General features: G+C 42.1%; 1 long non-coding RNA gene across 2 annotated transcripts; it reads right to left on the minus strand.

Annotated features, from left to right (window-relative positions):
* Positions 1–7,590: 7,590 nt before the first annotated feature.
* LOC108527669 (uncharacterized) lies at positions 7,591–27,681 on the minus strand. 2 transcript variants are annotated; one of them, XR_001884882.1, is made up of 5 exons: positions 27,642–27,681; positions 23,293–23,406; positions 22,020–22,121; positions 11,871–11,927; positions 7,591–7,718 (listed from the first exon to the last, which is right to left on the minus strand). It is a non-coding gene; the product is annotated as an uncharacterized LOC108527669 (long non-coding RNA). The 2 variants fall into 2 exon arrangements; XR_001884881.1 differs by lacking the exon at positions 27,642–27,681 and having other exon boundaries at positions 23,293–23,677.
* Between the last annotated feature and the right edge of the window lie 133 nt (positions 27,682–27,814).

A 27,814-nucleotide genomic window follows, 5' to 3' on the forward strand; every position in this document is an offset into this window, starting at 1 on the left:
CTCTGTTGCCCTCCATTTTATCAAAGGTTAATATGTGGAGGGCAGAGACTCCCATCCCTCCTGGGTCTCTCGAGAGATACTGAAGAAAAACAAAGCAGGAAGAGTTTCTGCTGGAGCTGAGAATGAACCTGCTCCTGTTAAGGGTAGTTAGTTAAACCTGGAAGTGATTGCCAAGAAAGTAGTGAATTCCCTTTTGGGGATGAAAGATCCTCTGTGACGTAGTTCAGACACAGCAGGGATGCCTCACTCCCAGGAATGGGGTTTGGCTCAAGCCTGTCCAAATGGCAGCCCTCATTCTGCATCAGGTGTCCAAATGGTATGAGAGGGTCCAGGCTGCATTTCAGGCCTCCCTCACTCCTTCTCATCCTCACCCCACCCCAGCCACCCCAGCCCCCCAAGCCTGTGTCCAGGGTCTTGTCTCTATACAAGGTACCCCAAACCTCCTTCCCATATAGCTGGAGCCCTGACCTGCCCCACCTTCCAGTTCCCTCCCACTGTGGAGGCAACAAAGGGAGATGGCCAAGGTCTAGCTAAACCAGGGCTAGGGTTGGGTGTTGGTGGGGGAGAAAGGTGATGGAGTGCAGGGAGGGAGGGATGAGTGGGAGGGCCCAAAAGGGCCTGGGAGCCTCAGATTACCCAGGGCAGGGCAGGGAATCGGGAGAGAAGCCACAGTGCCTCCTCAGGGGAGACACTGTTCATCAGAGCACATGGTTATAAAATGAGACCTCTGTGCCTATGTGGCTGATGAAACCAGTGCCGTTTGAAATATTTCAACAGAGCATGGGGTTTTTAAAAAAACAATCCTACCATAAACATCCTGAATCCTAAAATTATTGTTGTACCAGTCATAGAAAAAGCAAAATCCACAGTTTTTTTTGTTTTATTTTGTTTTGTTTTTTGGTGTAGGGGTGATGTGGACCTAGTCATGAAATGTAGTAGAAACCATTTCAGTTTTAAAGTCAGTGCCGGCACCTGTCCCCCCACTGGCTATATGACCCTGAGCAATTATCTTAACCTTGCAGATCCTCAATTGTTTTCACATGTAAAATGGGAATAATAACAGCAATACCTGCCTTTCATAGTTTCTGGCTCAGCATCAAATGGACCTATGTAGCTTTCCCTAGTGTATGTTCTTAGCAACCACACTTCTATAGGTTATTGTAATGTGAGGAGCACAGAAGGCCCACAGGCTGGTGATTTGGGGGAGCCGTCATTTAAACCAAGCTAAATAGCTTCCATTCTGACACTACTCTCCGAGCATTTAATATTGACCTTCATCAAGAATATTGAAGAAGGGTGCCATTCTGTTGCATTTTGCAGATCTAACCACAGAAATCTTGATATAACATCCAATGTAGAGATTGAAAGCCAGCGGTCCGCGGGCCAAATCTGGTCCACAGATGTAGAGTTTTTTTGGCCAGCATAGTGTTGCCTTCAAAAGTTTCCCATATTTAAATATAGTGAGATTTCACACATACATCACAAGATTTCACATAAAAATTAACTTTCAGCTTCTCTTGAAAAACCTAAATATTAGAACAAACTGCGTCCTCATTTTCATGTGGTGACACTTAACCATAGTGGGTGGTCCACCCAGGCATCCAGTTTGCCACTCTGAGGGTCTAGTGCTGCTCAAATGCTGAGATAAGACATGTAAAAGGGTGAGTTTTGGCCGGGCATGGTGGCTTACGTCTGTAATCCCAGCACTTTGGGAGGCCGAGTCAGGTGAATTCCTTGAGCTCAGGAGTTCGCGATCAGCCTGGGCAACGTGGTGAGACCCCATCTCTATAAAAAATACAAAAATGTGCCAGGTATGGTGGCACGTGCCTGTAGTCCTAGCTACTCAGGAGGCCGATGTGGAAGGATTGCTTGAGCCTGGGAGGCAGAGGTTGCAGCAAGCCAAAATCGTACCACTGCACTCCAGCCTGGGTGACAGAGTGAGACCCTGTCTCAAAAAAAGAAAAAAAAAAGGGTGAGTTTTATCTACACACCCCTGCATTTCAAAATTGTTGAATATCTGCTTATTATATCATAGTCATGCATTATTGAACATGATATGTACATTATAAAGAATAATTTAACCAAGAATAATTTAACAAGATGAGATGAAAAGTAAGCATAAATCAGAAGTTTTACTCTTCACGCTTCACCCTTTAGAGGCCACTGGTACAGCTCCTCATACAGAGTTGGGGCTCATTAAATGATTACAGTTACATGTAATTCTTGGTTGATGGGATCTGAAGATGTCCAGCTTCCCCATTAAAATGAAAAGCTGAGCATGCGACCACTGCCCCTGCTGCTGACACTGAACTTGGGTCTTGTGTTTTGGCACTCATCAGTCCTTATAAGGAGATTATGGATTGAGTGCTATTTGGCTTTTAGTTTGCCCTGGAGGGTATTTTTTTCTTTCTTTTAACTATGCCCAGTAGCATAAACAATAGTCTTTTGAACCCAGGCCAGCCTGAAATACTAATTTAGGCAAATGCCAATCTAAACAAACAAACAAAAAATAGGTTCGCAATATTTTTTTCTTTCAAATATTAGTGAAGTGCATGCTTTAGCCAGAAAGAGCCAGGAGAAAATTATACAATTTAAAGGGTCTCTTCAAGTCTCGAAGCAGTCACACTCCATTATAGTTCCCAAGGGAGTAATATAATAGTAAATAGTAACCGCTTGTGAAGTCGTCTGAGAGTTTTGGATGAAAGACCATGCAGAAACATGAAAAGGTGTTATTTAGTATGCCAGTTTCAGGGTTAAATGTTGTATATTTCAACTTTATCCCCTACCAAATTTTCAAAATAGCAAGCAGCGGTGTGACTGGCAATATTAGGTTTTCCTCCTCTTAAAAGCTTGTAATGAAGCCAAGGGAAGCAATTATGACTGGGCAGTGAAGCCTTCCCCTCCCCACCTTGCACCAGAACATTTTCAGTGCAGCTTCGGGGGCCTCCCAAAGACTGAAGGAATCCCAGTTTCTTGGGTTCCTGCTGTAGCTGCAGCCCATGCTAAGACTTTGGGTGCCACTGCTTTGAGAAGTTGAAAAAGCAGCCATTGCATGCTTCCTATGACATGGAGCCTGTCAACAGGATAGCCTCATGGTCGAGACTTTGGGCTCTAAAGTCACCCCTGTGTTCCAATTCTCACCCTACCACTTGTCAGCTGGATGACCAGGGCCAAGTGACTCAACATCACCAGGCCTCCATTTTCACAGCTGTAAAATGATTACAGTAATAGTACCTCACTTGTAGAGTTTAAAAGAGAGAATGTATGTAGAGTGCTTGGCAAAGTAGTCAGGCGCATGAAAAGTACCCAGTATGTATTCCTTCATGTGTTGCAAACCAGCCGTTTCTCTTGCTCTTCTGCTCTCAACATCAGAAATCTAGTTGTCCTCGTTTAATTCTTTGAAGTTCCTATTTTTCAGCTGCTCTGACCCATGTTTCAGCAGCTTTGATCCATTTATTTAGCTGCTCTGTCTCCTTTGTTTAAGCAGGGAGTTAGAAAATGTTTTCCATAAGGGGCCAAATAGAAAATGTTTTCACCTTTGTATTCCATACAGTCCCTGTTGCAACTACTCAACTCTGCCTTTGTAGCTAAAAAGCAGCTAGGGTCAACAAGTAAATCAATGGATATGGCTATGTTCTAATAAAACTTTATTTACCAAAATAGGTAGCAGTAGGATTTGGCCCACAGGCCAAAGTTTGCTGCCTCCTGATTTAAGCTCTGTTTCTCCCCGAAATGTGCAAGAAGCAGGCGGGAGGCCACTTGAGAGAACCAAGTGTTCAGCACATTTTCTTCCAAAGGAACCGGGGAAATGAGAGTAACTTGTGTGAAATTTTTTTTAAAGGGAGAAATTGAGACCTCTCTCCCAGCAAAAAAGTCACCTAGACTCTCTCTGCAGAGCAGAACAGTCTCCAAGTGGAAAGACAGGGGCCGTTGGGGCAGGGAAAGTGGAAGTGATGTTTGGTGCACATCAGACACCAAACTCTTAGACTCTGCTCACAGGGCTCCATGCTCCTAGCATATGGTGCTACATTCCCCAGTGTTCAAAATCCCTGGCAGATGGAGGAGACATCTGCAAATGTCTGCATCAACAGGAGCTTTGAAAGGGTTCCAGAACAATCCCCTCAAAACGCTCTTGGTTTTGCTATATGGAGAAGGTGCCAGACATTCCCAGAAGCCTGCTGAAATCTTTAAGAAATGGGCATTTCAGAAAAATACTTCCTAGTATTTGTTTGTGTCCCTCTCTAATAACTCTATACCTTTGATACCTTTGACTTCCTCCGACATTATCTGCATAGGGCAAATATCTTCTCAAATCATCAGTTCCCCATGATGGAAATCATTTATGCCTGCTCTGTTTCCATTTTCTCTGGAAGGAGAAAAATCTTTTCTCGCTGCCCCCCACAACCTGCCCCCTTCAAGCTCTTGAGTAGAGAAAGAAATACTTTCACAGGATGAACCAGACAGCTTCTCCTTCGAAGTGGCACTACCTCCAGTGCTCTTCTCTTCTTTTCATCTGCCCTGCCTTTGAGACCAGAAAACATCTGGAAGTGCTGAGTGCCTGGTGTGTCACAGATCCCTGAAATGGGATCTTCATGTTTGGGGAAGGATCTCCAAAATGAAGTAAGGCTTCTCTACCTCCCACCCACCTTTGGTCCCCGTTGATCTCCCCCACTAACCCTCAACGTCTGGCATAGCTCAGGTTTTTGGTATCACTCTGCGGACACTCCAGAAGGTATCTCTGTGGTGGCATGCAGGGCACAGGCTCTTGGTGGTTTGCTTGCTTACGTGTGACTCTTGGAAGGATTCCTGTGGTACCAAGCTGATAATGGAACTGGGATTCCGCCTTGAGTGGAGATGTTTATTTTCCAACTCTCCTAACTGGAGTAGATGTTTGATTAAAAGATGACCGGTCCCCATGGGAGCATGGATTCCGGTTTATTTGATGTAAGCTCAGGTAATAATCAAGCTGAGAAATTTCCAGAAGATTATATGCCCACCCTCTGGGCTGCCCAGACAAAAGCTCTGTTTCTGCACACAAAAATGATAATAATAGAAGCAATTTTCTATAATCAAGAGGTTTTTGACTTGAGTATGCATTAGAATAATCCAGAATGTATCTGGAATAGAAGAAAGACAAAAGAAAGTCACTGGGCCCACCTTTGATTTGTTAGGACTGGGGGAGAACCTGAGGAACCCCATCTTCAACATGTACTCCGTCCACCCTCTCACTCACCTAGGTCATCTTAACGTAGTGAGTTAGAAACCACAGCTAGAGACGTGCTTGCTTTACCTAAGGATGGGGAAAAGGACAGGCTAACTCTGAGACCTGATTCTTCAGACCTCAAGTGGGTATTAATGGCCTGTGTTGTAAGGATGGTTCTTGCCAAAACCTAACAACTCCCAAAACTTCCTCAAGGAAACTGACATAGGAGGAATCTAAAGACTCAAAGAAACTTGAACCAGATGGCTTGAGAATCTTTCTCTATCTTTCAAATTCATCAGACCACACAGTTTACAAAACATTTTCACATACATTATCTCATTTTTATTAGAGTTTCTTGATTCCTGGAGTCTGTGGACTCACAGGAATATGTGAATCAATTTCAGGGAGACTAAACTTGGATGAGAACTTTTTTTTTTCCCACTGAACTCTAACTAAAACTTAGCATTTTTAAAAATTATGAACATAAGTAACAAGTCACAGTCCTGGCAGGACCTGTGACTTTGTCACCAAATGAAATCAGATACTTTCATATCACATCACTACTGTTGTAGATACCTCAAAGTATCATTTAGACTCATCACCGGCTTGAAAACACTGTGATTTTTAGACCCACTGCTAAATCTTGTTATTTAATGCACTAATAGAAATTAGTTTTTATATTAATTGATTTAATACTTTGATAATTGTGTTTTAATACAATTGGTTTTGCTGGCAGTCCTATATATTTTATTTATTTAAAAACACAACTCTGAGAAGGGATTTTTAAAAAATAATTTAAAATCCCTCATCAGATTATTACAATTACTTCTTGAAGATGGCCAAGTACTTGCTATTATCCTCTCTCCAAAGATGAGGAAGCTTAGGCAAATCTCAATTGACATGTCCAAGATGGTAAAACTAGTGGGTGACAGGGCCTGAACTCGAATTAGGTCCTCAGGGTTCCTTACTGACCAGTTAGCTCTGTGGGAGGGAACCACAGCCCCTTTCGGTGCAGTAGCCAGCACATGGAGCAATAGGGAAGAAAAAAACATTGAGAAATTCTTGCATCTGGGGAAGGCTTTAGAGTAATCACCGGAACAGCCGGAGGATGAGCTGCAGCAAGGAGCCGGACCTGTCACGCTGGGGTATAGTGATTAATTGGTGCGGGGGAACACAGCCAAGAGCAGAGAAGCCACACCAGGCCACCATCCATTTGTCCATGCCCTGGGGTCAGAAATGGAGCAAATGGAATCTTTTATAAGAGAGGAAAGGGTGGAATGTAGCCATGGGGGAGTTCTGCAAGGAATTCACAGGTGTTTTCTTATTGCATTTCCCCTTCCCTAAGGACCTCTGTGTGTGCAGTTAGCAACAGAGAGAAGGGGTGGGGGTGTGGCTGGGCTGGGCTCTGCAATCTCTCACACACCCCTCCTTCAGCTCTGTGAGCTATGGTACTTTCAACTGAAATAGCAGAAACCATGTTCAGGTCACAGGGAGCTGGGTCACTGGGAAACTCATTGAATTCTTTAGTTAATTTCAATAGGTGGACATGGTGGGCCTTGGGTTTTTGAGGCAGCCATTTCAGTAGGGTCACTCTAATCTGGGCCATGAGCAGACCTCTTCCCCACTCTGTAAGTCACCCCATCACAGTGATTCTGCAGATTCCAGTTCACGAGCAATTCTGCCAACTTTCCTTTCTCCTGAAGGAAGCAACCAAGCTACAGAGGTTGGTTCAGTTCATTTCTTCCCATTGAAATGCTGGCAAGAGCATGTTGGTAATTGATATTCAGAAGCATTATTGATGTGGAGGCACAGCTGCTGTGGATCAGGAGGTCATTGTTTTCCCTAACATTCATTTGAATTATGAAATGATAGAAGATTTGGGAAAGTTACAAAAAAAATCACTTTTAATATTACCCAGGAAAGCCAGTATTACTATTTTGGTGCATTTTTTTCTGGACAGATAAGCGGAGAGCCAACTTCCCTATGCCCATAATGTTTAGAAAGCAGGCAAGTACAACCATTAGATCTATTTTTTAAAAATCTCATTAGTAGGCTATAATGAACACAGAGTCCTACTATGTTGCCTTTTGTGCTAGACAAAATCAGGTTACAGATTTATTTTATATTATTTTGAAATGGAGTCTCGCTCTGTCACCCAGGCTGGAGTGCAGTGCCACAATCTCAGCTCACTGAAATCTCCACCTCCTGGGTTCAAGCTGATTCTCCTTCCTCAGCCTCCAGAGTAGCTGGGATTACAGGTACATGCCACCACACCCGGCTGATTTTTGTATTCTTAGTAGAGATGGGGTTTCACCATGTTGGCCAGGCTGGTCTCAAACTCCTGACCTCAGGTGATCCACCCACCTTGGCCTCCCAAAGTGCTGGATTACAGGCATGAGCCACTGCGCCCGGCCAGGTTCACAGATGTTATGGGAGGTCTTCCTTCTTTCTGTTTCCCCTCTCTTCCTCTGCTCACCTCTCCATAGCTTCTCAGCTTCATCTTCTATTCTGCAAACTGTTATTGCCAGAGACTTAGTAACAGAGCACAAATTCTAACCTAGATCCTCTAATTTGTGAGCCCTTATCTGCAGCAGACCATATTTTCCCTGTAGTCAGCAGTTTCCTCCAAGGGACCAGGACCAGGCGAAGGGTTTCAGATTCTTTGGATGAGAAAAGGTATGAGACTAATAACCCCCGCCTTTTTATTCCAGTATCAGTCATCTCTTACAGGGTAACCTAACTTATTATTATGCTAAAAGACCCTTCCTTCCCACTAGAGAAAGGAAAAAATGGAAGTGGGTGGTGAGAACAGAGCATCCCCCAGCTACATTATATAATAAAACCTGACTTTTTAGGCAGTTAACATGTGCCAAGTACTATTCTAATTGCTTGATATGTACCTCACTGAATCTTCACATCAATACTATTAGGAAACTGATGTACAGGGAGTTCAAGTTTTTACTAGCCCAAGGTCATACTTGCCCAAGGTTAGCAAGTAGCACAGCAAGAATTCCAACCCAGGCCAGCTCACCCTGAGAGGCTCTATCTTGACAAGTTGTCTTTTCCAAAGACGGCGGCATCAAAACATAGATCTCATCCCACATGACATTTTACAAAGTATTGTGACATCTCTTCATCCAGCAGGGGGTCTATGTTTCCTCTCTTTGAACCTGGGTAGACTCTGCTAACTGTCTTGACCAAGAGTTTGAAGGAAGTGACACTGTGTGACTTCCAAGGACAGATTATAAGAGGCAATATGATTTCAGCCCAGCTCTCCTCTGTCTTCAAACGCTTCTCCTTTAGAATCTAGCCACCATGTTGTAAGGAAGCTCAGGCCACACAGAGAGGGCCTACAAGGTGTGTTCTGGCTGACAGCCCCACTGAGGCTTCCAATCAAGAGCCAGCATCAACCACCAGAAATGTGAGTAAATGGGCTTTTAGATGATTCCAGGCTCTAGTTTTTGAGTCTTTCCCCTGAGGCTCCAGACACTAGCGAGCAGACACAAGGTGAACTTACTATGCCCTGTTTGAATTCCTTATCTACAAAAATTATGAAAAATAATAAAGGATTACCATTGCTTGAAACCACTAGGTTTTGGGCTAATTTGTTACATAGCCAGAGTATGGGAATGGTGCTCCTAACTATTACAGTAAGACTAGCATATGCTCTCAGCAGTTCTCCATCCCCACCTTTATCCTGGCTGGCTCAGGCATCACCAAGCTTAAGGTTGCCATGAGAGAAATTTTGCATAGATTTTTATTGGTCCACCTCCTTCCAGGGAATTAGTCCCATTAGACTTTTTATTGTTTAAGTCTTTGCATTTTCATTAGTCTTCACAGCTCTTTTCCTGGGGAATGAGAAGAGGTTGCCTCAGAGCCTGCAAGCCAAATGCCATTTTAAGACAGATGTTAAATTGGCCTCTATTAGGAAAGTGTAGCCCTTCCTTCAATAATTGTTGAGTAAGGACTTACTGAGACCAGTGCTGGGCTTTGTCCAAGTGAGATTTTTCAGGCAAGAGAAAGCTGTACAATAATATTCTTTTATAAAAGTAGAAATGTGCCATATGCTTAAAACTTGACCATTAGATCTTCTCTATACTGCCCTGTTCTGAAAAAAGAAAAGAAAGATGGAGGTGGTAGGTGGGGAATTAGCAAACAAAAGAAAAATGTAAAGGCCCAAGAACCGGGTGAGAGCAATCTGCTAATGTTAAACTGGATTGCAGGAGATTCATAATGTTTATTTGCAAGGCTTTGGACTGTAAGCTTGTTCCCCAACCCCCACCCCACTTCCAGAGCTTTCGTACATCTTTAGAGTTTTGTCATTAGATGTAAGTAAGGTTCACTTCTTTTAGCCCTCTGCTGAGATTTCTTTATGTAAATGTTGATAGGTGATGATATACTTTCAATGGTTTTGTGGGGAAATAGGAAGTAAAGGTGGTAGCAGATAATCTTCTCCCACTAACATAAGGAAAATCTGTGTGCCAGTTTCACATGGATTTTAATGTCCAAACTGGCACCTCTGGGTGTACATCTATTTGTTTATTTTATATCCCAGGTTAGAGAGTTGTACTCCCTGATAAATTACCTCCTGAAATCCTGTATATGTCTCTATATACATATTCCTACACCCTCACAGTTCATAAGACTGGAGGGGAAGGGAAGAGGACAACTAGAAAAGGAAAGCAGACCAAAATTAAATGCATAAATACCCTGGTTTAAGTTTTTAAAGATTCACTATCACTGTACTAGCTCAGGGTCCCAACAGGGGCAGATGGCACACGCAAAATAAGATAATTTGAGGAAGAGGTTTTATTTGCGAAGAGTCTGTTTACAGTGGTGTGAGTGTAGGAAATCACAGGGGATAGTGCATAAACTGGGTACTGGCACTAGTGAAGTTGTCATCACCCATAGGCCTGAAGGGGACACAGAGGCTACCGGAACTTAAAAAAGAGTCACATAGAACAGGCTGCTTTGACCTTCTGTCAAGATATAGTTGACAAAAGAGGGAACCTGGGGAATAAGTAGTACCCTGATCTTACTATCTTCTCTCCCTTTTATCTTCTGGAACTTTCATTTGGCCACCTACCTGAAAGCCAGAGGGCCAGGAGGCTATTGAACTAACACATAGAAATAGTTCCTGGGGCAGACAGCAGGATATGGAGGGAGAGTGGAGCCTGGGGGGTAAAAGGGAACAATCCAGTACAATTGCCACCCCATACATAGAAAAGTTTTTTCAAAAGCAGAGAATGCTTGCTTGGAGACAGCGCTAAACACTATTAAGAATGCCTAAAAAGTACAAATGCAACTTTAAACCAAATACAGATTCTAGAAAGACATTTACAAGAACCCAAGGTTTATCACTCATCCCTTGGCTCAAATATAATTGAGTACTCTGGGTGTGTAGCAATAAACTCCATTCTGATTTATCTCCGTGTGGTTGATCTTCACAGTGATAGCAACTACACTATAAAGTCCTGGGCATTGTGCCTCAGTAAGTGATCGTTTTAAGATATAAGTCCAATAAAATTTATTTTCTCTTAACCACCCTCCCTCATGGCTTGGAATAAAAATTATAGTCTTTACAATGGCTTACAAGACCCTTGATAATAAGCCCCTGGCTATTTCTCTGTACTTACCACTACTGCTATTCTCTCTCTTGCCTTCTTGACTCCAGTCACGCTAGTTCAAACACATCCATTATAATCTGCCCCCGGGCCTTTGCACTTGTTTTCACCACTCTTTCCCAAATACAGTGTGACTCACTCCCTCACTTTTATGGGTATTCAAATGCCACCTTTAGAGAAGCCTGTCTAACAACACTGTATAAAAGAGTAACTATAACAAATGTCTTTCCAAAAATGGCCATACCAATATTTCCGGTCCCACATGATCTTTTGGAAACTTGCACTTGCCATTAACAGGTGGAATCTGTCTTCCTTCCCCTGGGGAAAGACTTGCAACTCTCTCAACAAATAGAATGTAGTATAAATAATGCTGTGGACTTCCAAAACTAGGTCATAGAAGGTGATATGTCTTCTTTCTGATGCTCTCTTTTTTGGGAAATTGGCTCTTGGAACTCACCCACCATTTTGTAAAGACGCCAAGGCCACATGAACAGACCACACATAGATCTTTCATTCAGCAACCCTCGCTAAGGTCTCAGGAATAGCCAGCATCAATCAGCAGACATGGAAGTGAGTGAGCCATCAAGTGGTTCCAGCCCACAGCCTTCAAGCAACCCCAGCCAAGGCCAATGGAGTAGACAGAAGCTATCTGTACCAAGACCTGTCTATGTTACAGATTCATGAGTGAAATACATGATTATTTATGCCACTGTTTTCTGGAGTAATTTGTATACAGCCATAGCATTAGATCATATTTTTTGTGTCAAAGTAAGATGTGGTGGCAATAAAAAACCATGTGAGAGTGGCTTTGGGACAAAGTAGTGGGCAGAAAAGAACTCTAAGGAGAGTGTTAGTGGAAGTGTAAAGGATCTTAAAGAGGCTGTTAGAGGAAGCCTCATAACCCTTGATGAAGCTGTTAATTAGGGCTTAATTAAAAGTGAGGAAAATGTTATTGGAAACTGGGAGAAAGGAAATCCTTGTTAGTAGTGGGAGAAAGTTTACCAACACTGTTCCCACAATAATTGAGAAAATCGAAGACATACCTAATTAAGAAGTTTCAGGCAGAATACTAAAAGTGCCTCTTGGCTTCTTCGCATTGTCTATAATAAATACAAGAGGAAAAAGATGACCTTTTATGAAAGGAATTATTTACTCTTCAAGTAAAATTTAGAGAAAATATAGGAACCAGGACTTGCAGTGTTCAAAAATAAAACTCTTATTTAATCCCAGCCTCTCTAATATTCTGAAATTAAGAGAGGGCTTCAGAGCAAAGATTCAAGATTATACCCATAATATTATTTCTTTAAACCTCAGAAATACCTAAGGCAGTGCCTCAAGGACTGTTTTGTTCAGACTAAGGGACCTCTAAAGATCGTCAAGAAGTGCTTCATAGATTTTCTCTGTTAACTACTAGAACTCTTAGGAATTTAAGGAGCCCTGTCCCTCTGCAGCTTTATAGCAAGCCCAAGGCGGAAAATCTTGGCAAGATTTGTGGATGTAGCTTTTGTCTGATGGAGTGTATCAGAAATCAATTCATAAGAAATCCACAAGGTTTTTAAAATAATTATATCAGCTTACATGGAAAAGATGATTTAATCAACATTTTACATGCAGGAAGCTGACTGAGAAAACTATTCAACTGCAAAATGGGCCACTTTTTATGGAAAAGGAACGAGGATATGGAGGGCATAACGCAGAGCCACAGTGAATTATATCCAGGCAGTAGGACTGTACCCTCACCAAGGAACTGGCAACAGGAACCCTGCTGGATTTCAAAATGGTTACAGATTCCTGAGTGCCTCCTGTTTCGCCTTTTTTGAAAAGGAGGCTCGATGGTAGTTATGTTTGTTTCACCATTACATGTTGCATCTCTAGGGAACAAGCAAATTGTTCCTTTTTTTTTTTTTTGAGACAGAGTTTCACTCTTGTCCCCCAGGCTGGAGTGCAATGGCAGGATCTCAGCTCACTGCAACCTCCGCCTCCCAGGTCCAAGTGATTCTCCTGCCTCAGGCTCCCAAGTAGCTGGGATTACAGGTACCCGCCACCATGCCCAGCTAATTTTTAAAAAATTTTTAGTAGAGACAGGGTTTCACCACATTGGCCAGACTGGTCTCGAACTCCTGATCTCAGGTGATCCACCCACCTCAGCCTCCCAAAATGCTGGGATTACAGGAGTGAGTCACCACACCCGGCTGCAAATTATTTCTTGAGGTGACAAATCTTAAGATAAACAAGAACTGTCTCCAGAAGCTCTCTTTGAGGAACCAAGCTTAAGGAGCTTCAGTTGCACGTGAACGTGATCTTAATGGCAAGATCTTAGACTGTGAGCCTGAGCTTTGCAGACTGTAGGGAAGAAGGTAGAGGTTTTCTTTTGCATATGACAAGGACATGAATTACTGTGGCCAGAGGATAGGCAGTAGCAAAGTGTATTTTCCAAGAACAGCCACAGAAGTATTTCTGGAGCTGCATACTTTGCCAGAAGCCTGCCACTTGCCATTAAGAGGTGGGGTCTATTTCTCCTCCCTTTGTACAGAACTTGAGAAACATGACACCCATAGAAAAGCAATGATAAACTGCTGTTGAAATGCTTCAAAGAACACTGAAATAAATGAAGAAATATTTATGGACAGGATGCCTCAATGTCATAAAAGTGTAAATTATCCCCAAATTATAAATTCAAAAATGTTGAGTACCATTTTAACAGGACTTACCATAGAACAAACTAACCTCATCCTAAAGTTCATGCGGATGAGGAAACCACTACGTAAAGTCAGGGCAGTCACAAATAAGAATAAAGTGGGATGTGGAGGGAGATATTTGCACTGGCAAATAATAAGATTATAAAGCTAGAGTAATAAAAACATTGTGGAATTAGGACACAGATAGATAGACCAACAAAACAGAATTGAGAATCTGGAGATATTCCCTTGGACATATGCACACTTGATTTATGATAAATGTGGCCATACAGAACAGTGGGGAAATGGCAATCTTTTCAATAAATATTTTTGGGACATTTGGGTATCCATAAGGAAAAAATTTAAATACAAGTTCTCTATTCTAATTCCAGGTGGATTTTAGAACTAACTGTAGGTAAAACTATAACATTTTCAGGATATTATGTAGAAGGATGTATGAATGACTTCTGGGTAGGGAAGGATTTCCTAAATAATATACAAAATGCACTAACTATAAAGAGACTGATTAAATTGACTACACTAAAATTCAGAACTTCCAGTCATCCAAGGACACCAAAAATAAGATGCAGAGAAGCTCACTGACTAGGAGGAAATATTTGCAATGTATATGAAACCCACAAAGAATTATCATCCAATATATATAAATAATCCCTTTTCATTACTAGGAATTAGGAAAATGCAAATTGAAACAAAGATAAAATACTATTCAGAGCCCTCAGGTTGGCAAAAAATTTTACTCTGTCCACACCAAATGTGGGCAAGAATGTAGAAGAAAGAGAAATTTCAAATATGCTGATGGATTATAAATAGGTCTTTACAGAGCAACTTGGCAGTCTCTAATAAAGTTGAAGCTGCACATGGTATATAACCTAGTATTTCTACTTCTAGGATGTACCTTACAAGAAATTTCTACATATATGCACAAATTTTCATGTTCAAGAATATCTTGTAGAGGCATTGTTTATCATAAGAAAACACTGGAAACAATCTACATGTTCATCGACTGGGAAATGGAAAAACAAATTTTGGTTTGTTCATACAGTGGAATGTTTTATAGCAGTTAAGATGAGGGAGCTAAATGCTACATATAAACAGGGATAAGTCTCTATAATATCAAGTAAAAAATCAAGTTGCAGACTGATGTAAACAGAATAATCCACTTCTATAAAGTTTAAAGATATTCAAAGCAATACTAGAGTCTGTGATACCATCTGTGTAAGTAAAAGTATTAAAACATCCTTAAGAATGACAAAAATAAAATCCAGGAGAAAAACAAAGTCCATCTGGGAAACAAAGGGAATAGGAATGAAAGAAGTAAAAGAGAGTTTCAAGCATATTTGTGATGTTTTGTTTCTTTAAAAGGAAAAGGGGTGCAATGTCAAAATGTTATGATTTCATCAAGTTTTGCTGTGGGTAAGTGAGCACTCCATATATCATTATCCTTTTCTGCTGACATACTTTTTTAAAGAGCTTAATGGGAGTCATAAGCTTCATTGAGTTCATATGGCTTGTGGTCTTATTTGTGAATCTAGTAATACATTTGTTATATAACTTCTGCAGACAATATTCTAAAGGTATGTATGAAATTCTGTTCATATTGTACTCTAAAGTCAAGTCTACACATTGTCAGCAAAGCTCTTCCATTTTAGTTAAAATGAACAATCGGTTATTCTCCCTTTCCTGGCAGAGGAGTTTCTCTGAAATTTATCACCAGAAAATCCACTCAACAACCAGTTCAATCTCCATAAGAAAGATAGGATGTAATCAAACCCTCCCCCAAATTGTCTAAAGAACAGAATGAAAAGAAGATCTCAGCATATCCACTGTGGTTACTAGGCCATATTAAACATCAATTTTCGATTTTCCACAATGAGAAGAAAGGTTGAATCATCAAAGATGACTATGGGAGCTTGCACTAAGAGTCTACAAAGTCTTCATTATTGGAAAGTTTCTAAGAGGTTAATCCTTCTCCCTGGCTGCTTCTACATCTGGATTTGCCTCACCGTTTTAAGAATAAAAGTAGTACAGGATTGGACGTGATTATCAGGAAACAATAGCAAGTAGATAGCTTTGTTTTATGTTATTTCTTTCTTTCTTTGCTTTTTCATTTTTAGATGCAAAACCAGAAGATGTGCTCTTTGGTTGTATTCTCTAAAAGCAAACCCTTAGGAAAGGGTTTAGGTGAAAGCAATTCATCTGGGGAGGAAATCCCAGGCAAGACAATGAAGAAGTCGGAGAATGAGACTAGGAGATGAGGAAAGGTAATATAGAAAATGTGAATGAGCAGGTTGCTGCTGTGGGCATCGGGGCTCATTTTGCAGAAGACTCTTTGAGAGACTACTTAGAACAATCCTTAAACTTGGCCCGACAAAGCATAAGGAAGCAGGGGTATTTATCCACCGACTCATGATTTGATGGCTATTCTTGGGAATTTAACTCTGCACTCCAGGCCTGGCCCTCCTGCATGCTAGCCACGCAGGATCCTATGGGCCATAGGAAGACCTCAGGCTGAGTTCAGAAGCCAGCTGCATGCAAGGGAATGGTATAAAAATTTCAGATGGCATCCTGCATGGGCCAAAGGAATCTGCCAACAACACCTGTCAAAGCTATCTACAATAGAGTATGTTGTATCATGTTTTCCCAAGCGTGAGACAAGTACCACCAGTGGTTCAGGAGATGATTTTAGATGGTTCTGGGTCATGGAATTAAATAACATTGAATTACATGGTTGGGGAGTTCTTTTCTTTTTACTTCTCTCTCATTCCTTCTGACTATCCAAGGACAACCTCTCTTTTTGCTACTAATTATGGCTTTATTATACCTCCAATCCTTGCAAGCTTCCAGTTTAAGCAGAGAGTCAGCCTTGGGCCCCGGATGTTTACTGACAACCACATTTGGCTGCAATGTGCTGACACATTCCTCTTTTCATTGTATTTATTTTTCCAATCACCTTCAACTTATGGCAAGTGATATTATTTCTTCATTACCAGCAACAATGCAAAGTTAGCTTTTTGAATAAATTTATTTCATCCTTTAAACCAGTCAATTTAAAGAATAATATTGAGCAAATAATAGAACCACAAAGATAGTATGAAATGCTAAATTTGGGGAAATTCCGTGAGCTCACGAGCTACGTGTTATGATGGAAATTTTGGGGAGATCACCTAACCCCTCTAAGCTTGACCCTCCCTAATATTGCAACCCTTCATTGGGTTGTTGGGAAAATTCAAATGGGATATTTGTCAGGCAACAAGCCCTCCACCTGGAAGTAATACAAAATCAGTAGATGTTAGTTCTCTGTTCTTGAAATGTTTATAAGAAAATATAGGTATTTTTAAAAATAGACCCTAGGGAGTTTATTAATCAGATATCAGGACACTATTAATCAGATATTTATCAGGTTTAATGTGATTTTCTTTAGAAAAGCCCCTTTCCCATCATTTTTTCCCATCATAAGAAACTAGATACTGCCAGCTTGGCATAGTGGCTCATGCCTGTAATCCCAGCACTTTGGGAGGCCAAAGCGAGCAGATCACTTGAAGTCAGGAGTTAAAGACCAGCCTGGCCAACATGGAGAAACCCCATGTCTACCAAAACACAAAATTAGCCAGGCGTGGTGGCAAGTACCTGTAAGCTACTCGGGAGGCTGAGGCGTGAGAATTGCTTGAACCTGGGAGGCAGAGGTTGCAGCAGTGAGCCAAGATCACACCCCTGCACTCCAGCCTGGACAACAGAGTGAAACTGTGTCAAAAAAAAAAAGAAAGAAAGAAAGAAAGAAAGAGAGAGAGAGAGAGAGAGAAAGAAAGAGAGAAAGAGAGAGAGAGAAAGAGAGAAGGAAAGAAGGAAAAGAAAGAAGGAAGGAAGGAAGGAAGGAAGGAAGGAAGGAAGGAAGGAAGGAAGGAAGGAAGGANACTAGATACTGCCAGCTTGGCATAGTGGCTCATGCCTGTAATCCCAGCACTTTGGGAGGCCAAAGCGAGCAGATCACTTGAAGTCAGGAGTTAAAGACCAGCCTGGCCAACATGGAGAAACCCCATGTCTACCAAAAACACAAAAATTAGCCAGGCGTGGTGGCAAGTACCTGTAAGCTACTCGGGAGGCTGAGGCGTGAGAATTGCTTGAACCTGGGAGGCAGAGGTTGCAGCAGTGAGCCAAGATCACACCCCTGCACTCCAGCCTGGACAACAGAGTGAAACTGTGTCAAAAAAAAAAAAGAAAGAAAGAAAGAAAGAAAGAGAGAGAGAGAGAGAGAGAAAGAAAGAGAGAAAGAGAGAGAGAGAAAGAGAGAAGGAAAGAAGGAAAAGAAAGAAGGAAGGAAGGAAGGAAGGAAGGAAGGAAGGAAGGAAGGAAGGAAGGAAGGAAGGAAGGAAGGAAAGAAAAAAAGAAAAAGAAAGAAAGAAAGAAAGAAAGAAAGAAAGAAAGAAAGAAAGAAAGAAAGAAAGAAAGGAAAGAAAGAAAGAGGAAAGAAAGAGAGAAAGAGGGTACTGCCATTACTGGGTCCTTTTGATCTGTTTGGAACTGCTTATTGTGCCTTTTCTAGAGGTTGGGAAGATGACATTGTACATTGGAAAGCCTACACATAGCTGGAGTAGTGGTGTGGTCACCACTTAAGTCTTGCTGTACCATATTAATGTGTGCATTTTGGTTGTAATTCTTGAAATGAACCACAGTGTTTAAAACTGTTTTTTCTATGACTTTTTCTCTCAACAGAGGAAGGAGTCACATTTTAAAAATCCAAATAGAAGAGCAAGGGGCGCTCTAAGAGCCTTCCTCTGGTGCCAGAGGTTTTCCAGCCTTCCTTTAGTGCCAGAAGGGAGGACTTTTCAGTAGAGAAAAATTCATCATTTCGGAAGTCTTGAGATTTGTTCTGAGAAAGTAGTTTGTCTCAGTGTTTTTTAAATGGCAAAAATGTCAATTCAGAATACAATGTGATGTTTCTTTCATGGGGGGTATAAAAACTACATGGAAGTCTCCAAAGTATGAGTTGTTATTGTCAGGTTTGTTTCTTGTTAGAATGTTTCAGTTTGGGGTTTTTGCTTTCTAATGCTGTTGCCTCCTAACAGGGACGTATTGAAGGTTTGGCATTGTGTCTAGAATCCCTTACCCGCTAGCAGGATTTTCAGGAATGTTACTATCTTCAGTCATCAAAGGGATGCAATTCCTTTCATGAATATGCCACCTATGGTGAATAAAGGAAAGGTGGCTCTCAGGGAAAGTGAGGAACTGAATGCTAGGGTGAGGAGAGGATGTAAATAACCGAGTCCTATCTGGCCTTAGGTTATTCTTGAAATTAATCAAATTCCACCATGTGGTAGACTCTTGAGCAGAAGAGATGAGCAATTTCAAAGAACATAAGAGAAAAAGTCTTGGAGCTTGCGTTCTAGGACGGGATTTTAACCTCTTCTTGTGCCATGGACTCCCATGGCAGTTTCATAAAGTCTATAGATCCTTTCTTAAAACAATATTTTCAAATGCGTAAAATAAAATATGTAGAATTCAAAGAAAACAAATTATATTCAAATTCAGTAACTTGCCACACTGTGCTTGACCTCTGTTACTGTGCAGTCTGTTAGCAATGTTAAAGAGCATACTTCAGTAATTATTTCAACCATCAAATGTATTTGAATGTTTATTCTTAGCCTGCACACTATCCTTGTTGCAAAATGCCATGTGCCCTTATGGAGAATTAAGAATTCTCATTTGAACTGCCCAGTCTTACTTCAGTTTAAACAAACAATAGACACAACTCATTCCTTCAACGTATTGATAAACATTGTAAGTAGGAAATACTAAAAAGCAATGAGGTGTCTGGGTCACTAACACCAACACAATTTGGTGACTGAATGATAACCAGGCATACAGCTGCGCTCTAATCTGCCAGCTGCACCTTGTGAGGATCTCTAAAAAGGAAGGCTGCAGTCACACGCCATCTACCTGCATGTGCCTAACGACTCCCACAATTTCAAAGCAATCAGCACAAATTATATTTCAAGGTATTGTCAACAACTGTAATGTGATAGGAAACACATCTGCGACTTCTTGTTGATAACAGGTCACAGGCACTGCTAAGTCATGGGGTATTCCATCTCTACTCATAATTAAAGGAAATGCTCAATTTCAGTTAGAAGATAGTCAAAATCATGAACAATTATTTTCCTAGCCAAAGACCTCCTGAAATCCCAGGTTAACTCCAAGTAAATGCCCCTTGTGGAAAAGTTGGTAGTAAATAAATAACGTACAAGGTGGTGGTAAATGTAATATAGGAAAATAACGCAAAGGGGGATAGAGAGAGCCACGTGTGGGTGGTGGTAAATGTAATATAGGAAAATAACACAAAGGGGAATAGAGAGAGCCAAGTGTGGAGAGAGGGAGCAATAGACAGGGAGCAATTTTCTTGAGCAATGTTTGTGAATGATGAGAGTAGGTGGGATTCAGTACAGAGTAGAAAACTCCATCCTAGAAAAGAACGGGAATGGTTTATCCGTAGTAACAGGACAGAAGTAATAGCACAGAGCAAAAACATAGGTGAGTAAATATTTTCTCAGTCAAACTGGACTCACAGTCTTCAGCTAACAGTGACAAGCAGGGAATGCATGTTGGCAAGAGAGGAAGGTATTAACTAGTTGTCTAGGTTACTCCTCTTGGGGGGAAAATGGTCTGGTGTGATGGCATGAGCTGCAAAGCTTGGGGAGAGAAGAATGACCAGGAAGAGGCAACAAGCAAGGAGGATACCTGTGCCATCCAGGTCCAGCAGCTGTGAAAAAAGCAGCCACATTCGAGAGGGTTGCCCGGGAAGCAGCATCCTTAAGGGAGAATCAGTTTTCAGCTGGAGCAAGAAGGTGAAAGGACATTCAGGGAAGAGGTGGAAGATGTGGGGGCTTTGCTGAGAACACACCATGAGTACCAGGGGCACAGAAGAGTTTACTTGTAGGGGAGGGGTGGACAGGACCCGGATGATAATAGCTATTCTGTGGTTAGTGAGCTTCATATGGTGTCTCTGACAGAAAATGAGATACGGGATACGATGAAATTAGTCCTGATGGTTCTTCAGGCCAGTGCAGTGGTGAGCTTGTTAATATTGTCGGGAGAAATTGGGGCTTGCTGGGGGCACCTATAGCTCTGTGAAAAGGTCTGGTTTGAATTCCTGCCAGCAGCCTGGTTATCCTCTCAGCTTCTTGGTTACAAGAGCAAGTAATTTCACTTTATCTTTTTTTCAATATTATATTATGAATCATTTCAACATACAGCAGTCTAAAGATTTTTTCAGTGAATACTTAGAGGCTGTCTTTTATATTTTGCCATACTTTCATGATCATATATCTATCCACATGTCCATCCTTCTCTCAATCCATCAATTCAACTTATTTTTGATACATTTCAAAGTAAATTGCATACAGTTTACTGTATATACAATGGAACCCTTCTCAGCAATAAAAAGGAATGAGCTCCATGGAACAGCATGGATGCATTTGAAAATTATTATGCTATATCATTAGGAGATATACCCAGTGTAAATGACGAGTTAATGGGTGCAGCACACCAACATGGCACATGTATACATATGTAATAAATCTGCACGTTGTGTACATGTATCCTAGAACTTAAAGTATAATAAAAAATAAATAAATTTTTTAAAAAATGAAGGCAAAATAAAGACTAATAATTCAAGAAAAAAATTATTATGCTATATGCTATTGTGCTTCAGATAGTGTGTCTGACAGGAATACTACAGCATCCACATCACTAAATACTTTAGCATCCATATTATTAAGTGGAGATCAATATTTATTTATAATTTTATCTTTTGAAGTAAAATTTGTATGCCAGGAAATGCACAAAACTTAGTTGCAATTTGCTAACATTTTGTTTTGTTTTGAGACAATGTCTCTCTCTGTTGCCCAGGCTGGAGTGCAGTGGCAAGATCACAGCTCACTGCATCATCAGCCTCCCAGGCTCAAGTGATCCTCCTGCCTCAGCCTCCCGAGTAGCTAGGACTACAGGTGTACACCATCATGCTTGGCTAATTTTTTAAATTGTTTTTGTAGAGACAGGGTCTAGTGCCTAAACTGATCTTGAACTCCTGGGCTCAAGCAATCCTCCCACCTTGGCCTCCCAAAGTGCTGGGATTACAGGCGTGAGCCACTACACCTGGCTGACAAGTTTCTACGTTTTGACAAATGTATACATCTATGTAACCCAAACCCCTACAAAGATATAGAACATTACCATCACCTTGGAATGTTTCCTCTTGATCATCCCCCATCTAACACCTCCAGAGGCAACTACTTTTCCAATATTTTTCCACATAGTTTTGTCCGTTTTAAAATTTCATATGTGTGGAATCACATAGTATGTATTTTTTGTGTAAGGTTTCTCTTAGCATAGTAGTTTTTGGATTCGTTCATATTGTTACATGTAGCTTATTTCTTTTTGTTGCTGAGAAGTATTCCATTTATGAGGAGACTACAGTTCAGCTGTTCTACTGATACATACCTGGGATGTTTCCAGTTTTTGCATTCTATGAAGAAAACTGCTATGAAGATTCTTGTACAAGTCTTTTGTGGACATGTGTTTTTATTTCTCTTGGGTAGATACCTACAGATGAAATGGGCCAGTGGTTAAATCTTTTTATTTCTAAAGACTAGTGTGAGTTGAGTTTTCTGTTGCTTATATGCCAATACACACTCCATAGATGAATTACCATAATCCACACTATCCCTAAAGTGGACTGGGTCTTCAGTGGGTGCCCCTAATGCCAATTCCCTTATTAAGAACAGTATTTACTATGTGTTGTTGACACATTATCCTCTCAACAAATGCAGAAGGTTTTTATTATTTTTTTTCTCTTTTTTAACCAGGCTAGCCCCAATATGAACCACAGAACTCTGTCCTTATAAATCTCCAGGGTTCTGAATTTTCCTACCACCGAAGAGGTTGCTTTAAGGTAAAAGACATAGCTTGAAGAAACTGAGTTATTTTAAATATATTTATATTTATACACACATATATACATATATGTATATATAATCACATATATTTATATGAATATATTCACATATATTTATACACACATATATCCACATATATTTACATATGTGTATAGTTACATATATGTAAAGATATCTACATTTGTGTATATTTACATACATGTCAATATACATACACATAAATATACACACATATCTGTGTATTTATATACACATACATACATGCACACACCAAATCCTTGAATGTCATTTAGTTCGATGTCATTTAGTTAGGATGTCAATAAGAAAATATCACATCCCAGCCAGGGCCACTGTGTGGGGTCTACACATTCTCGTTTCTGTGTGGGTTTTCTCCGGGCCCTCCAGTTTCCTCCCACATCCCAAACCTGTGCATGTTAGGTTAAGTGGCATATCTACACTCCCAGTGTGGGTGTGTGAGTGTGCCCCACAATGGGAGGGCAACCTGTCCAGAGTGGGTTTCTGTCATTTGCTCTGAGCTGCCAGGATGGGCTCCGGCCACCCAAGACCCTCAACTGGAATAAGTGGGTAAATCATTATCTTACTTGTTTTTATGAATCTTTCCTAAATGTATGCATAACTCACATTTATTTCAATGTTTAATATCAGAGGTGTCTTGGTCTTTATTTAGAAGTTTGGTGATGTTTTAGTGACCAGAAATATGCTGTAGAAACTTAATTCTTGTTTATCAATTGGCCTATGATAAAATTATCTCAAGTCATTTCCTAAGAACCTATCAATGATGTGAACAGAAGACTTACCATATATTTATTGAGACCTTTCTGTGTACCCTGCACAATGATACTGTTCTAGGCATGTGGGATTTATCAGTGAACACAGCAGACAAAAATTGCTTCTCTTATGGAGTTTCCATTCTGGCATATGGGAGAAAAACAAGGACATGAAAATAATTAGGTAACATAATATTTCTAAGTACTTTGGAAAAAAATAAGCACACCACAGTAGGGCAGTCAGGAGCACTGGGAGGACTGGAAAGGCAGGTTGCAGTGTTAAACAGAGTCAGGGAAGGCCTCACTGAAAAGTGAGCTGTTAGAGATAAAGGAGTGGGCCATGTGGATATCTGGGGGCAGAGGGAACTGCTAAAGCAAAGGCTCTGAGGCAGGCACATCCCTGGTATGCTCAAGAAACAGCCAGGATAAGCGGGGGTGCAGGGGCGGGAATCCATAGATGAGGTCAGAATGCACAAGGTCAAGAGTTTTGAGTCTTGAAGTTCCTGTAAGGACTTTAGCTTCTACCCTGAGTGAAATAGGGAGCCATCACAGAGTCACAGAATTTAGAATTGAGAAAAGGGCATCTCATTGTTGACACATGCTAGGAATTTCATTCTGTAAATTCATTCTCAGTTACTATATTTTTGAACTAAAATGCAAAGATAGCCTGAACTCATCATTGTTTCCAAAACCAGGTAAGAAAACTTGAATCTCTCCTGGAGGAATAATAACAGCAGAAAAGAAAAATGGGAGCGTGAGCCAAGACCAAGATATCAATCTTCACAACTGTAGCTCAAGAAAGGGGGACTAGGCTCACCTGAAGACGATCTTCATGTTCTTGGAAAATATTTCAAATGGACTGAAGCAACCTTGCTCCAGGATCCCTTGGGGCTTGGAATTCGCCCAGACTTGGTGTTTGTAGGCCCCGAAACACTGACTGGGACTTCCCACAATACACTTGACGTTGTTTAATGATAAGAGACCTCCCTGTTCTGTTCCTTTGAGTATAGGAAAACCCCTATCTCTGGAGATCTGATCTGCTGGCTGGAAGAGTTATTCTTTATTATACTGCAGACCCTCAAGTGGTAAAAGATTCCAGCTCTCATGGAGACCTAGATTGGAGAATCTAACCCAAGGGCTAGCCAATGGCACTCACGTCACCAAATCCGTACTGTTTGAGTCCAGCTGTTAAACCGGAATGGTTCTTTCTCAAATTGGTCACAAGACAACCGTCTTCATGATGGAACCAACTCACCCAAAGGATGGGAAACAAACTTCCCAAGAAAGGCACTCGCTACCTCTCCAACCATGTCACTCTTAATTCAGGGCCAGAAGATCCAGCACAAACTTCTTGTATATGCAAGGGAGGTAAAACCTGCCATTGAAAGCAGGTTAATATATATATATATATATATATATATATATATNTTCCCACTTGGTTCTATTCTCCCCATCACTTTCAGGTACACAAATCAAACGTAGGTTTGGGCTTTTCGCATAGTCCCATATATCTTGGAGGCTTTGTTTGTTCCTTTTCATTCTTTTTTCTCTAATCTTGTCTTCACGCTTTATTTCATTAAGTTGATCTTCAATCTCTGATATGCTTTCTTCCACTTGATCGATTCTGCTATTGGTACTTGTGTATGCTTCATGGAGTTCTCATGCTGTGTTTTTCAGCTCCATCAGGTCATTTATATTCTTCTCTAAACTGGTTATTCTACTTAGCAATTCCTCTAACCTTTTTTCAAGGTTTTTAGCTTCCCTGCATGGGGTTAGAACATGCTCCTTTAGCTCAGAGGAGTTTGTTATTACCCACCTTCTGAAGCCTACTTTGGTCAGTTTGTCAAACTTACTCTCCGTCCAGTTTTGTTCCCTTGCTGGTGAGGAGTTGTGATCCTTTGGAGGAGAAGAGCCATTCTGGTTTTTGGAATTTTTGCACTGGTTTTTCCTTATCTTTCCTTATTGTTTCAGCCTTTTTGCGCTGGTTTTTCCTTATCTTCGTGAATTTACCTCCCTTTGGTCTTTGATGTTGGTAACCTTCGGATGGGGTTTTTGTGTGGACATCTTTTTTGTTGATGTTGATGCTATTCCTTTCTGTTTGTTAATTTTCCTTCTAACATTCAGGCCCCTCTGCTGCAGATCTGCTGGAGTTTGCTGGAGGTCCACTCCAGACCCTGTTTGCCTGGGTATCACCAGCAGAAGCTGTAGAACAGCAAAGATTGCTGCCTGTTTCTACTTCTGGAAGCTTTGTCCCAGAGTGGCACCCACCAGATGCCAGCCAGAGTTCTCCTGTATGAGGTATCTGTTGACTCCTGCTGGGAGGAGTCTCCTCCACTTGAGGAGGCAGTCTGTCCCCTAGCAGAGCTTGAGCACTATGCTTGGAGATCCACTGCTCTCTTCAGAGCCAGCAGGCAGGAACATTTAAGTCTGCTGAAGCTGCGCCCAGAGCTGCCTCTTCTCCCAGTTGCTCTGTGCCAGCGAGATGGGAGTTTTATCTATAAGCGCCTGACTGGAGCTCCTGCCTTTCTCTCAGGGATGCCCTGCCCAGAGAGGAGGAATCTAGAGAGGCAGTCTGGCTACAGCAGCTTTGCCAAGCTGCGGTGGGCTCTGACGAGTACGAACTTCCCAGTGGCTTTGTTTACACTGTGAGGGGAAAACTGCCTACTCAAGCCTCAGTAATGGCAGGTGTACCTCCCCCCACCAGGCTCCAGCATGCCAGGTTGACTTCAGACTGCTGTGCTGGCAGTGAGAATTTCAAGCCAGTGGATCTTAGCTTGCTGGGCTCCGTGGGGGTGGGATCTGCTGAACTAGACCACTTGGCTCCCTGGCTTCCAACACCTTTCCAGGGGAGTGAACAGTTTTGTTTCGCTGGCATTCCAGGCACCACTGGGTTATGAAAACGAATTCTTGCAGCCAGCTTGGTGTCTGCCCAAACGGCCACCCAGTTTTGTGCTTGAAACCCAGGGCCCTGGTGGTGTAGGCACCGAAGGAATCTCCTGGTCTGTGGGTTGTGATGACCATGGGAAAAACATAGTATCTGGGCCAGAGTGCACCATTCCTCACAGCACAGTCCCTCGTGGTTTCCCTTGTCTAGTGGAGGGAGTTCCCCGACCCCTTGCACTTTCCAGGTAAGGTGACGCCCCATCCTGCTTTGGCTCACCCCCTGTGGGCTGCACCCACCGTCTAACCAGTCCCAATGAGATGAGTTGGGCACCTCAGTTGGAAATGCAGAAATCACCAGCCTTCTGTGTTGATCTCCCTGGGAGCTGCACACCTGAGCTGTTCCTATTCTGCCATCTTGCCAGCCCAGTAATCCAAAATAGTACATATATATATATATATATATATATATATGTACTATTTTGGATTACTGGGCTGGCAAGATGGCAGAATAGGAACAGCTCAGGTGTGCAGCTCCCAGGGAGATCAACACAGAAGGCTGGTGATTTCTGCATTTCCAACTGAGGTGCCCAACTCATCTCATTGGGACTGGTTAGACGGTGGGTGCAGCCCACAGGGGTGAGCCAAAGCAGGATGGGGCGTCACCTTACCTGGAAAGTGCAAGGGGTCGGGGAACTCCCTCCACTAGACAAGGGAAACCACGAGGGACTGTGCTGTGAGGAATGGTGCACTCTGGCCCAGATACTATGTTTTCCCATGGTCATCACAACCCACAGACCAGGAGATTCCTTCGGTGCCTACACCACCAGGGCCCTGGGTTTCAAGCACAAAACTGGGTGGCCGTTTGGGCAGACACCAAGCTGGCTGCAAGAATTCGTTTTCATAACCCAGTGGTGCCTGGAATGCCAGCGAAACAAAACTGTTCACTCCCCTGGAAAGGTGTTGGAAGCCAGGGAGCCAAGTGGTCTAGTTCAGCAGATCCCACCCCACGGAGCCCAGCAAGCTAAGATCCACTGGCTTGAAATTCTCACTGCCAGCACAGCAGTCTGAAGTCAACCTGGCATGCTGGAGCCTGGTGGGGGGAGGTACACCTGCCATTACTGAGGCTTGAGTAGGCAGTTTTCCCCTCACAGTGTAAACAAAGCCACTGGGAAGTTCGTACTCGTCAGAGCCCACCGCAGCTTGGCAAAGCTGCTGTAGCCAGACTGCCTCTCTAGATTCCTCCTCTCTGGGCAGGGCATCCCTGAGAGAAAGGCAGGAGCTCCAGTCAGGCGCTTATAGATAAAACTCCCATCTCGCTGGCACAGAGCAACTGGGAGAAGAGGCAGCTCTGGGCGCAGCTTCAGCAGACTTAAATGTTCCTGCCTGCTGGCTCTGAAGAGAGCAGTGGATCTCCAAGCATAGTGCTCAAGCTCTGCTAGGGGACAGACTGCCTCCTCAAGTGGAGGAGACTCCTCCCAGCAGGAGTCAACAGATACCTCATACAGGAGAACTCTGGCTGGCATCTGGTGGGTGCCACTCTGGGACAAAGCTTCCAGAAGTAGAAACAGGCAGCAATCTTTGCTGTTCTACAGCTTCTGCTGGTGATACCCAGGCAAACAGGGTCTGGAGTGGACCTCCAGCAAACTCCAGCAGATCTGCAGCAGAGGGG

The sequence above is a fragment of the Rhinopithecus bieti genome, unplaced genomic scaffold (genome assembly GCF_001698545.2).
Source record: "Rhinopithecus bieti isolate Rb0 unplaced genomic scaffold, ASM169854v2 scaffold_4816, whole genome shotgun sequence".
NCBI classification, from domain to species: Eukaryota; Metazoa; Chordata; class Mammalia; order Primates; family Cercopithecidae; genus Rhinopithecus; species Rhinopithecus bieti.